Here is a 16,166-nt window from a genome sequence, read left to right as displayed (position 1 = left end):
CCAAGCCCTACGGTACCATTACATCTGTTTTGACCCTCAGAAAGAGATTCCCATCTGAGAAATTACAATAGAAATGTTTGGAATTACAGTACCACCAAATGAAGTAAGAAAACAGATGGAGCCAGACAAATACCCAGGAACACTCTGCTACAGGATCATCTCAAAAAAGAAAATAACAGAACACTTCTGGTTGTTACCTAGTTGAAACCATTAAAATATATCATCAAGGATCTACAACCTTCTCACAGACCATGGGTGACAAGTGTTATGATTCTGCCCTCATGGGCAGCCTCTTTACTTCTCTCTGCCTGCCCTGTGGCCTGGAGGCTGCAGTCCCCAATCTTCCTTACGGCTGGAACCGCTCCTCAGTCTGCCCTCTGCAGCTTGAGAGCTGCCGACAACGCTGGGCCTGTTCCTCAGCTCCGCCCTGCTCTTCGGCGTTAGCAGCAGCATGGCCACTGGCCATGGTCCTGCACAACTTCCTGCTTCCTGTTCCTAAGGCGCGGGCCACGTCTCTTCACAAGATTTAAAGGGCCCACGGCTGGATATGCCCTGGGCCCCACCTGATGACTGTTTCCTGTCTCAGCCCTATAAAAGGGTTTCTCCACTTCAGCTTTGCCTTGCATTGGAGTTACTTGCTCCTGGAAGTCTCATCTTCCAGCGCTCCGTCAGGTCTTCATTCTTTGTTGGAACTCCATGTCTCATCTGCTTCCTATGTTCATGACTTCCTGATGTTCCATGTCTTCATGTTCCGAGGTTCCCAGTCCAGGCTTCCTGATGTTTCACTTCCTGATGTTCTAGGCTTCCTGATGTTCCACTTCCTGATGTTGCAAGGTTCTGCTCCTCCTTTGCTCGTTCTGAGTCCTCCTGACCCTCCAGCTCCTTTGGTTCTCCAGATGACATCTTGTTGGGGTAAATCCGTCCCGTCGGTTCTTGTTCCCGTCATTGGAGTTTCGTCTCAGCTGGATTCCCTTCCTGCTCTTGTCCCGCTCTCCACGTGGTCTGTGACCAGCCTCTCCAGGTTGTGTAGGGCGCGCAGTGGGACAGGGTGGTTTGCGACCAGTCTCTCGGGTGGACTGTGTAGGGAGCCCTGAGAGACAGTGCCAATGTCTGAACCTTCCCAGCTTCTCATCTTGTCCAAGAGTCTTCCAAGTTCCTCGTCTCGTCGAGAGTCTTTCAAGATCCTCATCCACTTCCAGAGTCTTCTTGTCTTGTCTTGAGTCTTATGTGTCACAAGGTTTTCATCTGCCCTCATCCTCAGTCCGGCCTGCTGCTTCTTGCCAATACCCAGCTGTAGGTCCGAAAGGGCTGGGAACGGTCAGAGGACTGTTCAAATACCACCATAATGTTATTGGCTTCCAGAAGCCTGCAGGTCCGGCAGAGGGTCAGACTTTGTCTTCGCCCATGCTGGGACACTCCTCACCAACCTTCGATGCTGTGTTGGATTCATCTGGGATCGTGCGGAGGCCCAAGGGAACACAATCCCCTCAAGTTGGGATCGCTCTCCTAGTGCTTCCCTAAAATAACAGAATGCAAGGCCTTCCTAAGGCCTCCCTACATAACACCATCTTTGGAAAATCCAGTAAGTGGGACTTACCCGGGAGGCCCCTTGGCCTGGTTTTGTACACTTCTGCCTATACCAATTTAAAAGCATTAAAGAAAAAAATTGTATAATTAAAGAAATAGAATGCAATTAGCTTACTTCCTTATTTTATTATCTGATCATGTACACACAGATAAAACAGGTCACCAGTTGGAACTCAAACTATGAGAGCTCTGGGTGGTAAAACAACTATTCACACCTTATAGATGATCTTAAGACACTGATAAGTACCGAACAAATCAATGATCAGTATATAATAGTCTACTTGAATATTTATGACATTATCTCAATATTCATTGAATTCCAAGAACTTATTCCAAATTCATATAACCAATACCTATGCATAAGCATATGTTTTTCCTAAAAAATTACAGTTAGCTTTTTAGAGTAAATAACTCTAAATATCTCCATATATGGTTAAGCTTAGGTACTAAAGATTATATAAATATTTACTTTCTAACATGCTGTAGCTACGTCATATTCAGTACCTCTGCCTTCAGCTGTTTCTAGCCAGGCCTAAAAGTGCAATCTCAATCCTATGATGGTAGTTAGCATAACCTAAGGATTTCAAGTTGGAAATCCTGAAATTTACCATACATCGCCTGCCAGCAATGTCCTTCTGCTACCTCATAGGACAAACAGATCAATCCCTAAGGAAAAAAAATAAATGGACATAAATCTGCTTTAGAAATGGCAACATTCAGAAACCAGTAGGAGATCATTTCAACCTTCTAGTACATTCTCTATATCTGATCGTAAACGTGCCATACTCCCACATATAATTTCAGAGAGACACTCCAGTATGAAACTGCTGAATTGGAACTCATCAACAAAATTAACTTCATCATCACCCCAGGTCTGGAACACAGACAATGGCTTCATGACATGCTACAAACATCTATGAAGGTAGGTGTTCTCAGATCATTCGGTCTTTTCACACCTCAGTTGTCAGTAGGCTGGACTATAATGCATTCTTGAGAACATCATGGGGCCAGTGCAGCGTGGGAGCTGTGTACAGGCTAGGAGCTGGGGTCAGGCACAGGCTAGAAGAGGGAACCAGGTACTGTCATGGAGCTGGAACCAGGTACTGACTGGGGGGCTGGATTCAGAGCACAGGCTGGTGCTTTGACACAGAGCACAGGCAAGGGCAGAAATAGACAAGGACCAGACAAGGATAGGACTGGATAGGCATAAGGAAACAAGAAAGCCCAAAAGGGCACAAGGCAGGCTAGGGGAACTTAGAAGGCCTGAAGGCTGCACGGGAAGACAGGTAGGCCCAGGAAAATACTGGATAATGTAAGAGAGCCTAGAAAGCCCAGAGGAAGGCAAATAGCCAAGGGAGTCTCTAGAGCAAGAAGAGAGACCAAGGCAAGGCAGGAGGTTTGGGTAGGTTACAAGGCAAAACAGAATAGCAGGGAAAGATTGGCCATGTCAGAGAGCCGAACTAACTCAATGAAGAGGCACTGAGGGACTAAACAGGCTGGATTAAGTAGGGCTGAGGCTGAGGCATGGTGTGACCAATAAGGAGGTAACTGGCAGAGCTGTGAGTAAGGCTAACTGAGGACCCCTGGTGGAGGGGAGGTTGCACAGCAGGCAGAAACGTGGCCCAGGGAGACAGCTTAGCATGAAAAAACCATGATATAGAATCAGAAAGGTTGCCTGCATATGCTGGGAAGTCACAGGTATGACGTCGCTCTTCTTGCAGTGTGTGAGAAAAGCAAGGTGGCTGCTTTCTTTAGTTTATTTTTCTGTGAACGTGAGAACTTTCTTCTTCACAGTCAGGGCTGGTGCTTCCATTTAGGCAAACTACGTGGTCCCCTACAACACCAGAATAATGGGGGCAGCATAATCCTGCCAGCGTGACGAAACTAATACTGTGCCAGATCTATTACTGCCAAATAAGGGAGTGCTGTGTTGGAGCCTCTGCCAAGTAAGTAAGTTGGGGAAGGAGGGTGCATGGCCGAGGGTTTGCCTAGGGGGCTAAATACTCTTGCACCTGTCCTGTTCATACTAACATAGTAACAAAGCAATGATGGCAGATAAAGACCAAATGGCCCATCCAGTCTGCCCAACAAGTGGCTTACGTTAGTAACTGTCGCATCATGCTGGTTACCCCCATGCGTTCTGTTAAAGGCAGTATCTTTCATCTTGGGTATAGTAACTTAATATGTAGAAATGTTGACGCTTATTTCTAAATAAAAATGTGTAAATTGCACGTGCCTAAGGCACGATCCATCTTTTCACAGCTTCATAAAAGTGGATTGTTCCTCTGTAGGCGTAAGGCATACAGCAGAACAGGAGTGGAGGAGTAGCCTAGTGGTTACAGCAGTGGGCAACAAGCCCAGGTTTAAATCCCACTTCCATTTCTTGGTGACTCTGGGCAAATTACTTCACCCTCTATTGCCTCAGGGGCAAACTTAAGGGGTCATTTACTAAGGCTTTTCTCCCATTCTGTGTCTATGGGATAAACACTTAGTTAAGCAGTCCCTTAGATTGTGAGCCTTCTGGGACGGGGGAAGAATCTATAGTAGCTGAAGATAATCTGCTCTGAAGTGGCTGAAAGCTGGAATATAAATACGAGAAAGAAAGAAGGCAGGAGTCTCTTTGAGATGCAAGTTTCAGTGAGATTGTACAAGAAATGCCACCTAAAACAGATCTGTGTGTATTTGTGGGATAGCCAAGCAAATCTTCAGGCTGGAGACATACTTTACACTGACTCCAGCTTCTCTCCTTGCAATTTTAACTTCATTATGATACCATTTTAGTAAACTGCCTACCTTACAGCAGTGTCCTCTCACTGTGGACACCTTAGAGCTGAATACCGGAGACCCTGGGGCCTCCTGATCCCAGCTGAGCTCAGACCTTTATTCCCTTCCCAGCAGGATCCCGCCCACAGTGCTCTCTCTCTCTCTCTCTCTCTGTCTCTGCAGGATTTAAGATGGAGCAGGCATTAAGCCTGGTCCCACACCAGTTAAGGAAGGGTTTTAGGGCCATGCCGCGCCACAGTATTAGGTAACTATGCATTTTTCCCCACAGACAAACGTTGGGGAAAACTCTTGAGTACATCAGGCCCTGCATTAGCTCACCACAATTTTGAGCCACACTAAAAATCAGACATTTTGGAAATGGCAGAGAGTGGCATGAAAAATACTCAAACTCATCTGGTGTGATTTTGAAACAGCACCAGTTTTGACTTAAGGCGTCCATTGACACGAAGGGGCAAGCTTGCTCAGATAAACTGAACCAAGCTAAAAGATACACACAAACTCTGTGACATTTTTGCTTAGTGCTTAGAATGGAGCCTTTCCTTCATGCTGTGGGGAAAAACGATGGGGTCGGTTTATTCTCTGCACACACACACTCAAAAAAAAAAAAACATTTCCATTTGATGTGGGTTTTTGCTGTAATAACTTCAAAATCTGTAGGTGGCATGTGCTTTGCTGTCGGGAATGGACACGGTAGATGTCCTATTGAGAATGTAAACTTTCTCAGTCAGCTCAGCAGTGCACTTGCATGGGCACAATTTCAATAACTCTTTCGTGAAGATTGCATTTCTCAGTGCCATCAGGTCAAGAGGCAATTAATCTGCGCTTTGCATTTGCAAGAGGGGGATGCCTCTTCTAGACTCATGTGCACGGAGGCAAGCAAACAAATTGTAGAGGTTATGGCGAAAAATGTCTTATTGCTATTCCGATTCTGACCTAAAAGCCTCCTGCTGGAAAAAGAAAGCCGGGACAGAAACTGCACACTGCTACGACAACAGGACAAATGTGCAATCAGCCCGATGGAGCCACTCACAGGAAAAAGGACGGGAGCCACTGCTGTTCTTTTCCTGCCTCTATTAAATCTCCCTGTGAGCTGAAGACGGTAAGAAATAAAGATTGTAGCCGAGATGAGTCTGGTGGCAGACGGAGAACAAGTGCTGCAGACGGCAGTGAGTTACTGCTGCAGGCATTTCGTGTTTTCTTCCCGCTGACCTAGAAAGCTTGTCAGCCATGTACTGCACATTACTGCTGCTGTGCAGGCCTGAAAGTGGATGAAAGTCCTTTCTCTTTCACAAAAAGTGCCATACAGGTTGGTCGATTTGCCCTGTTGAGAAAAGAAACACCGAGGAGACCACGTAAATAAGGATTTTAATGTGGATGCGTCCTAAAGCTGCTGAATTTTAATAGCTAGGTTTATATATATATATATATATATATATGAGCATTTTAAATTGCTGGCTTCCCAATGTTAATATCAGAATGGGTACTTTCTCAGACAGTATTTGGGGTTATAAATCTGACCAATTTCCCTTGCTTCCTGTCTGCTTCCTGTGGTGAAATTCTGCATTGAGAAAGCGGAGTCCCGTCGCTCGCTCCTCGAACTTCCAAGGAAAAACGAGAAGATTACGTCTGCGTGCTTCCATGCATTTCTCCTCTGGTGCTGTACAACTTCACCTCAATGGCACACTGGGTAAGCAAATAATGGAATTCATCTTAGAGTTTTCTCTTTCGCACTTTGCTAGTTTACCTCCTAAAAAGGGAAATGTTAAGACCTGCACATGGGCGTCCATGTGTGGGCAGGTCCCGGCGTGCGCACACGGAGGCGCCGGTTTTATAACATGCGAGCGTAAGGAAGGGGGGGGGGGTGACACGATAGGCCCTAATCCCAGTTCCCTCCCAGTCTGCTCCAATAAAGGAGCGGACTGGGAGGGAACTTCCTAAACCCCCTACCTAACCTGCCTCCCTTTTCCCCTATCTGCCCCCTCCCCTTAAACCCCTCTAACTAACCTATTTTTTTGTTTGTTTGTTTTTTTACTTACCTGCTCTCCATAGCAGTAGCAGGTTGGAATGGCCTGTCGGCTGCCGGCGCACGCTTCAGCGGGACAGTGCATAATGGCGCTGTCCCGGCCCCGCCCAGACCTCGCCCCTTTTTGGCAAACCCGCTCTTCTGCATGCGCCGGGGGATACGCGCGTGGCCAGGGGTCTTTGAAAATCCCAGCGGCGCGCCTACAGCCCGACCATGCGCCTATCCCCCGGTTTTCGCACACGCCGGGTTTTTAAAATAGGGTGGGGTTTTAGGGAAAAGGGAGGCAGGTTAGGTTAGGGGGTTTAGGGACGTTCCCTCCCAGTCCGCTCCAGTAAAGCCTGTGAAAGCCATAAATTCTGCCAACCTAAGCTGCGACAACAAAACCTAACCCCTCCTTCATGATAATCCTTAACAAAATTTGACCCACAAACCATTTTGAACAGGGTGGGAAGTCAGGAACACCAAAAGCACCCAGTGTCAAGCGAACCCAACGGGCAACTGACACCTGCAGAGCCCACCAATGCAGAAGGTGTCAGATGGAGGCCAACGGTTGGCCAGGTGAGTCCAACCTCCTGCCCAACTTTGCTGGCACAAGCCTCACTTGCTTAGCAGGAAAACATAGGCAGTTCAGGCAGGGATCCTGATGAGATGGGTGTGGGTTTGGCTCTGCTACCCAGCCCCTGTCCGCCCCAGGTCCCCCTCTATGGGTATTATACTTCTACCCTCAGCAACAAGAGACATTCCTAGGAGTTGTTTTTGGCAGGGCTTGGAAACCCATAGTACCTGCGCAAGCTAGCAGGTGAATTTCATATTCAAAAAAAGGCGGACAATAAATCCAAGTGATAAATAAATAAGTGTGTGTGTGTGCGCGGGCAGTGTTCCTGGGGTAATTTACAAAGTGAAAGTACGGGCACACTTTCACTTTCACCATCAGTGTATGAATAAAACACACCTGCAGATTTTCCACCAATGCAGGCATTACAAAGTCACTCCCACCTTGCATTTGGAATTAGCATAACCATGGGATATTTGACCATCTGAGGTTTTATTGTTTTATTTGTTTTAATTCAGGGCAAAGCTCAGCGTATCCTGTTCATTAGCACTAGTACTTTCTATGGCATTCTTCAAAAAGGTCATAGGGTATCAAGCATTTCCTTTTTTCATTAAAGAAAACAGGACACATTTAGTTCAGCTGGGTTTTAGCCAGTTTAATCATTAAAGGTTTGCTTTGCTCAAATTATTTTTGACATCCTGCAGGGAGAAGAAAACCAAAGTCTTTTGTAAAGATGGAACACTTTAAAAACATAGTGACTGTATCTGGCTCTTAAATTCAGCTGATTTCTTCCACAAAGTTCCTTTTAAAAGGGCTGCACCATTTTCCCATGGGGGGAACACACTGCTTACTTCCTTAAAATCTGCTTTGAGCCACCTCATAGCTAGGAACACATTTACAACGTGCACATGCTCGAGTTATTTCTTCATGCAAAGCTAGTTTTCTTGCATTCACCTCATTGCCAAGGCACATCAGAAAAGCCCGTGAGAAAACAAATGAATCACTGACCTGTTACAGCAGGAGGGCTTTTTTTTTTTGAGCGTTTTAACATTTTTTGAAAAACACTACTGTTTTCAGATTGGTAACCGTGCATCCAGCCGTTTGCCACAGGAGCGGTCCAGACCATGGGACTGTACAACAGTGAAACGCACATGAATAACGATGCTAGGGTTACTGCTCATTCCTGTTTTTAGTTGTGCCGTGTTTTTTTAAATCCAGGTAGCCTTAATTGATTGCCTATGTTTTTGCTCTTTATTTGTAATATCCATATCTTTTCTGCACCGCTCACGTTTTCTGTGGCTCAGTCTGTGGGATCTCACAAATTCAGATTTGCACAAAGGTGAAGAACATATGACATATCTATAGGAAGGTAAGAGACAAACAAATAAAACTGTTTCTTGTTTAAAACAAGGTGAGGTTGCACATTTTTAAGGTGCTATGCTCTTGAGTGAAAGAAAATAGTTTTTTGCAACGGCTTTCCTTCATGTGTGCCTGTACCGCACTGCATCCACCTTATGACAGTAAATAAAATGTTTAATAGAAGGAGTAAGTTGCAGCTCTTGTGCACGCTGACCCCGTATTTTATAACATGCACATGGCAGCACGCGCATGTTATAAAATCGGGTGTACATTTGTGTGTGCCGCACAAATGTACCCCGCGCGCGTAAGAATAAAAATCTGCCCCTAAAGTTGTAGATTGTTTGCGTAACATTGAAAACTGAGAGCATAAGATCTTATAATTTTCAGTACTGTATGAAGAGAAATATTAAATCAAATAGCGAAAGTATTACCTTAACCCCCTCAGGGACCTTCTCAGTTCATTTTGAAGAGGGTAGACAGTCACCCTCGCCCCTCTTTCCATGAAACAGATTTAGTTCTGTTATATTTTTAAATACCCTCTCAAACTATTGGATGACCTCTTACCCCCAACATCAATATCTCTCAACCTTGTTAACATAGCTTCTTGTTCAATGGTGTTGAAGTCAGCTGTCCAATCTAATAGGATTAGCATAGAAATGTATCATAATTCAAATTTAGCCTGAGATCATTAATCACAAATAGGTATGAGAGCTTTTTCCTGTGGCAGCACCCATGTTGTGGAATAGGTGCTGCCACAGGATATTCATCAAAATTATTTTCATAAAAACTTAAAGACCTGGTTCTTCCTAGATGTGTTTGAGAATTACAGACTGGGAAACTATGAGAAAGATTGATATTGGGTGTTTAAAAGAAATTGGTTACTGCGTAATGTTGGTTTTGGTTAAGTGGATTTGTATGTTTAATAATGTATGTTTGTTTATTTGCTTATTCTAGTTTCAGTGTTTTGTATACTATATTTATTGTACTTTATGTATTGTATTTTTATCTTGATGTACGCCACTTTGATCATTCTTTTGAACTAGAAAATGGTATATAATAATTTTAAATAAAATAAATAAACTAGGGCCAGCAGGGTCATGTCTGTACTAATTATTTTTCCTTGGCAAACTTCACACATATGTCTTGACTTTATTTACTCAAATTTGTGACTTAGAAAAATGTAAATGCCATTTTGAGTAGTGGTGGTGGCATGAAAACGATATGAAATTGTTTATGGAAAGATGTGATAAATTTGCAATCTCTACATTATTTAAATAATACCTTTTGGTCTCAACAATTCAATATGAGCCTCCGTATCTGTTAGAAGAATGGTAAAGCATTTGTGTAGAAAATATAACCTTTTTTCCAAATTTTATTTAAGAACATTCAGAAAGCCAGTCCAAAAGCAGTGTGCCCCACCCATAAAAGATCTTGTCCTTGTTTTAGATAAGTGTGCTGCTTTCAGTTCAAGCACAATCAGTTGCTTCTCTTGGCTAGAGGGCAGGTTTTGAGCTGGCTGGTATCATTAAATCTTGTCTGCAAGCAACCTTGTTTCATACCATTAATAGCTTTAAATCTGATTTAATAGTATCAGGACGCAGAACCATTACTTAATGGTTGGCCACCAGCATCTGTGACCACGTCCAGCATCCCAGTGGTGCGTGAGCACTGCCGGTAATGGGGTCCAGGCCACCCCCCCCCCCCCCCCCCCCCCCCATCCCGCATATTGCCAGCAGCTCAAACATTCATCACGTTGTCCCTCTAACTCCCCATTTTACCAATTCTGGCTCTGGGCACTGTTGGAGGGAAGGAGACAAAAATGGCGACCAGTTTCCTCCAACCTGGGCCTCCCCACATGATAGCAGCATTGACAGTTCCCCCTCCACCTACAGGCTGCATGACTGGATGTGCCGTGTAGCCATGCAGCACCACTTCTGGGTGTATCCCGGCATGTCATGTGGCCCATGATGGTGATGGCATCCTGGGTTGGCCAAGATGTTCGTCTGGCCTCCGGAGAGAGGAAGTTGGCTTGCAGGAGGAATAAAGGAGAGAGGAGTCTGCCCCGGTCATCTTCCTGTGGCCCACCCACCCTGTTATATTATCTTTTTAATGCAATTCTTCGGTAGCTAGCATAGGTATGAAATATTGTATAATTTTAGAATGCATACTGAATACTGAAAACACATGACAGGGCTCGTTTATAACTGATATACTGTTGCAGCATGTATTCAAGACTCTAAAATAGATGAAGGGTTATCTGACAGGGCAGCATATAGTGAGCTGCTGTTCGGGCAGTGGCATGGGGTTATGTGCCGGGACATCCCCTAGCTAGGGATTCTTATGGCCTTGTGATGCATGTCAGGTTTTGGGATGCAGTCTCCAAACAGGAGCAGACGCCAGTGCTTGAGGTGCTGTTGGTAGAGTACATTGTGTGTCTCTTGTTTTTATACGGATATGATATTAACTGTGTTTATTTGTTCCCCGCTGAGGTTTGTGGATCAGCGGATTATGTTTTTTATAAATAAATAAAATAAATAATTGCTATTTATGGCCCTGGAATCATTGCGTAGTGAAAGTCACTCTGAGTGGAGGTGAGGAGGGGCATAGGAGACAGGCAGGGAGCTAGGCACAGAGATTGGACACTTGCATACTTAAATTAGAATCATCTTAATAAAGCTGTGGCTGATTATCCAAATAGAAATTGGAATGTCTGTGTCTGTGTGTTACATTAAAGGGTGGGAGGCCATTTCACATGAGGTAAGGGCTTGTGGAATGAGCGTATCTTGCTTTCCCCGAGGCCCCAGTTGCTATCTGTAACCAGCCTGGCTTCAGCATTCTGCCCAATTAGAAGCCTGGCAATGGTTTTCAATGGGAACCTGACATACAAGGGATTACAATAATCAAGATGGACTAACACAACAGATTGTATAACTGCAATCAAATCAACAGGTGGAAAATGGATATAGCTTCTTGACTATTTGGCTTTCATTTATGATGGAAAAAGTGTCAAATGATGTCAAGACTTTTAACCTCAGACACTAGGTGGAGCAAAGTATTGCTAAAAATCTATAAAATAAATCTCTGGTATTGGCGAAATGTCTACCCATAGAACTTCTGCTTTGCCTATGATTAACTTCAATCTACTGCACCCCATAGGGAGTTTAACTGTGCAATCAAGCTGTTACTTGATGCCAAGCCACCTTGTCGCAGGGTACACCCATTGTCATTCCCAGAGATGAAGGCGATATCGAAGTACATCCGTGAAAACCTTGACAAGGGGTTCATCTGTCCCGCTACATCTTCAGCTGGTGCAGCATTCTTCCTTGTCTCCAAAAAAGATGGGACACTCAACTCCTGCATCAAGTATCAGGACCTCAGTGCAGTTACCGAAAAAGACCAGCACCCATTGCCCTTAATCTTAGAATTGTTCGATTGCCTGCAAGGTGTGAGAAGTTTTACCAAATTGAACCTTCAAGGAGTTTAAATTCTGGTCTGCATCCATGACAAGAATGAATGGAAGTTGGTCTTAAACACAACAGTCGGGCATTATGAGTACCTTGTGATGCTGTTTGGATTGTTTAATGCCCCAGCAGAGTTCCAAAAGATAATGAACGAGATCTTCAGAGACCTCCTTTACACCTGTGTCATGGTATACCTCGATGACATCTTCATTTTTTCTAAGGATCTCATCTTTCATCACCATGATGTCTGTCAAGTACTCCAATGCCTCCATGATAATCAATTATACACCAAAATGGAGAAGTGTCTGAGAAAGAGAGCCTTCCTTTCCTGAGGTACATTGACTTCAGTAAAGGCTTCACCATGGACCCAGTTAATTTCAAAAATATCCATGAGTGGCCCCAGCTAAGTGGGTTGCCAGCCTTACAGAGGTTCTCTGGCTTCACCAACTATTACAGTCATTTCATCGCTAACTACTCCTCTCACTGCCCTCATGTGAAAAATGGCTAACATCAAGATCTGGACCCAAAAAGCACGAAGGAAGGCGATCTATGAAAGCCGTCAGGATGAAAGAAGAAGATAGATGCCTGATGTCTTATGAAATCCTTTATTGAAGCGGAGACACAAAAATTTGCCCGACTCAGGCCGAGTTTCGCCGTTTGAAAACGGCTGCCTCAGGGGCTACAACATAAATAAATATATATATAAATATTTCAAACACACTGATAGTATAAATCCAAAAGAATCCTTATTTTTTAAAAAAACTTATTAAATATGTTAGAATGGTGACATATAAAAAGCGCATAAAAATACATAACGTTTAAAACATAATGAAACTAGAAAATACTTATATTTTAAAAAAAAATTTTTGTATGTTTATATTCTAAAAACTCACGGTTTGTATAACAAATACAGTAAAATTTAAGAGAAGAATTATTAATAGTTACCTTATATTCTCTCTAATTCACAATTGGGATAACTGTATACGAAAGGTCACATTGAGAACTATGCGACCAACTGCATTATCTGGTCTGTAATGATTGAAAAAGGATGGCATAAATATCTAGGACATTGATATCGATATCTTGTTACTAATGAAATGTTCAAGAAATTGTTTTTGCTAAATCCAATAACCTAATAATAATAAAAGCATATAGAACAAAAATTGATTTTGTAAACGATTGATCTAACGATTATAAAAAATAAATGTAATTGAATGTTGAAAGCTTGATTAAATAGTGAAAATAATAGCTATAAATGTATATGTAGTATATTAATGCTATAGTAACAACCATGCGATAAATGGCTAGAATTAATATATCTTTCGGAACCACTATTGTGATTTGACTCTATTAAAACCAGGATGTATTGATCAACATCAAAACCAATCTATATGATATTGTAAGCTAAAAAGATGTGTTATCACTTAGAGTTAAAAATGCTGAAAAAATGTATATATAAATGTGTAAAAATATTGAGCTAAAGTTGAAAAAATGTACATTCATGTATTTATAAATTAGGTCACGTCCATATTAAATATAGTGAAAGAAGATTGCAATAACTATGCATCAATTGCCTTCTAATAAAATAAAAGGGGCTCGTGACAACGCCTACTATTTAAAATACTTGAAGAGGCTGGTATGTATTAAGTTCAACATATAGCTTTCTAATGCAAAAGTAGAGCGTGGAAATGTAGCATTAGATGCCGAGTCAGAATCAATATCGGCATTTGAAGATCTTTTGCACATAATAAACTTATTGGATATATGTCAATTTATCAAATAGCTTGCTTCATAGAATATAAAAGATTGATTCTTTGATATGTCAAGTATCAACTGGATTATATTCAATAGTGGTTCGTATAATAATTTAAATAATTGAGCAATTAGTGGTGGAAAAATAATGAATACAAAAAATCAAATAGAGTGTAAATACAAAGTATCTAATCGAGTATTAAATTATTAAATAAAAAATTTAATTCAATTATATCAATTGTGACTATAAGTGTGTTGTTTGATATTATCTTATTATTAATCCATGATTGCTTGTGTAGCGATTGTATAGCGGTGTATTGGACATGTGAAAAAAAATTGTATGGCTTCTGTTTTTAAAAAATAAGTGAATGTGTGAGTGCAAAACAATTCGGAATTATGTTACTTTAATTGAGTGATAGATTAAGGGTGTGCATGTGATTGAAAGTGAAATAGTGCTGCAAAAACGTCAAAACTATTAAAAATATAAAGAATAAAAATAAGGAATTGCATCTATTCCAAACCACTATTATAAATCGTGTATTGAATCTTAAACAAACAATTTATGTGTGTGAATGTATTAAATTAGAAAGGAAGGCAGTCTAGATTGTAGCTGTGTGTAATTATGCTTGTGAGTATGGACACATCAATGAACGCATTTATTAAACAACAATCTCAAAGAGGATCATATAGTGAAGAGATGAGTATTGGTGTGTTACTAAATTCTTTATTGGGGAATATAAGGAGGCTCTTAGCGACACATGCTACTAAAGTTATCTAAAAGGGCTGGTAAAAATGTACCAGCCCTTTTAGATAACTTTAGTAGCATGTGTCGCTAAGAGCCTCCTTATATTCCCCAATAAAGAATTTAGTAACACACCAATACTCATCTCTTCACTATATGATCCTCTTTGAGATTGTTGTTTAATAAATGCGTTCATTGATGTGTCCATACTCACAAGCATAATTACACACAGCTACAATCTAGACTGCCTTCCTTTCTAATTTAATACATTCACACACATAAATTGTTTGTTTAAGATTCAATACACGATTTATAATAGTGGTTTGGAATAGATGCAATTCCTTATTTTTATTCTTTATATTTTTAATAGTTTTGACGTTTTTGCAGCACTATTTCACTTTCAATCACATGCACACCCTTAATCTATCACTCAATTAAAGTAACATAATTCCGAATTGTTTTGCACTCACACATTCACTTATTTTTTAAAAACAGAAGCCATACAATTTTTTTTCACATGTCCAATACACCGCTATACAATCGCTACACAAGCAATCATGGATTAATAATAAGATAATATCAAACAACACACTTATAGTCACAATTGATATAATTGAATTAAATTTTTTATTTAATAATTTAATACTCGATTAGATACTTTGTATTTACACTCTATTTGATTTTTTGTATTCATTATTTTTCCACCACTAATTGCTCAATTATTTAAATTATTATACGAACCACTATTGAATATAATCCAGTTGATACTTGACATATCAAAGAATCAATCTTTTATATTCTATGAAGCAAGCTATTTGATAAATTGACATATATCCAATAAGTTTATTATGTGCAAAAGATCTTCAAATGCCGATATTGATTCTGACTCGGCATCTAATGCTACATTTCCACGCTCTACTTTTGCATTAGAAAGCTATATGTTGAACTTAATACATACCAGCCTCTTCAAGTATTTTAAATAGTAGGCGTTGTCACGAGCCCCTTTTATTTTATTAGAAGGCAATTGATGCATAGTTATTGCAATCTTCTTTCACTATATTTAATATGGACGTGACCTAATTTATAAATACATGAATGTACATTTTTTCAACTTTAGCTCAATATTTTTACACATTTATATATACATTTTTTCAGCATTTTTAACTCTAAGTGATAACACATCTTTTTAGCTTACAATATCATATAGATTGGTTTTGATGTTGATCAATACATCCTGGTTTTAATAGAGTCAAATCACAATAGTGGTTCCGAAAGATATATTAATTCTAGCCATTTATCGCATGGTTGTTACTATAGCATTAATATACTACATATACATTTATAGCTATTATTTTCACTATTTAATCAAGCTTTCAACATTCAATTACATTTATTTTTTATAATCGTTAGATCAATCGTTTACAAAATCAATTTTTGTTCTATATGCTTTTATTATTATTAGGTTATTGGATTTAGCAAAAACAATTTCTTGAACATTTCATTAGTAACAAGATATCGATATCAATGTCCTAGATATTTATGCCATCCTTTTTCAATCATTACAGACCAGATAATGCAGTTGGTCGCATAGTTCTCAATGTGACCTTTCGTATACAGTTATCCCAATTGTGAATTAGAGAGAATATAAGGTAACTATTAATAATTCTTCTCTTAAATTTTACTGTATTTGTTATACAAACCGTGAGTTTTTAGAATATAAACATACAAAAATTTTTTTTTAAAATATAAGTATTTTCTAGTTTCATTATGTTTTAAACGTTATGTATTTTTATGCGCTTTTTATATGTCACCATTCTAACATATTTAATAAGTTTTTTTAAAAAATAAGGATTCTTTTGGATTTATACTATCAGTGTGTTTGAAATATTTATATATATATTTATT

Source organism: Rhinatrema bivittatum, chromosome 6 (assembly GCF_901001135.1).
Source record: "Rhinatrema bivittatum chromosome 6, aRhiBiv1.1, whole genome shotgun sequence".
NCBI lineage: Eukaryota > Metazoa > Chordata > Amphibia > Gymnophiona > Rhinatrematidae > Rhinatrema > Rhinatrema bivittatum.
This window is presented reverse-complemented; position numbering follows the sequence as displayed.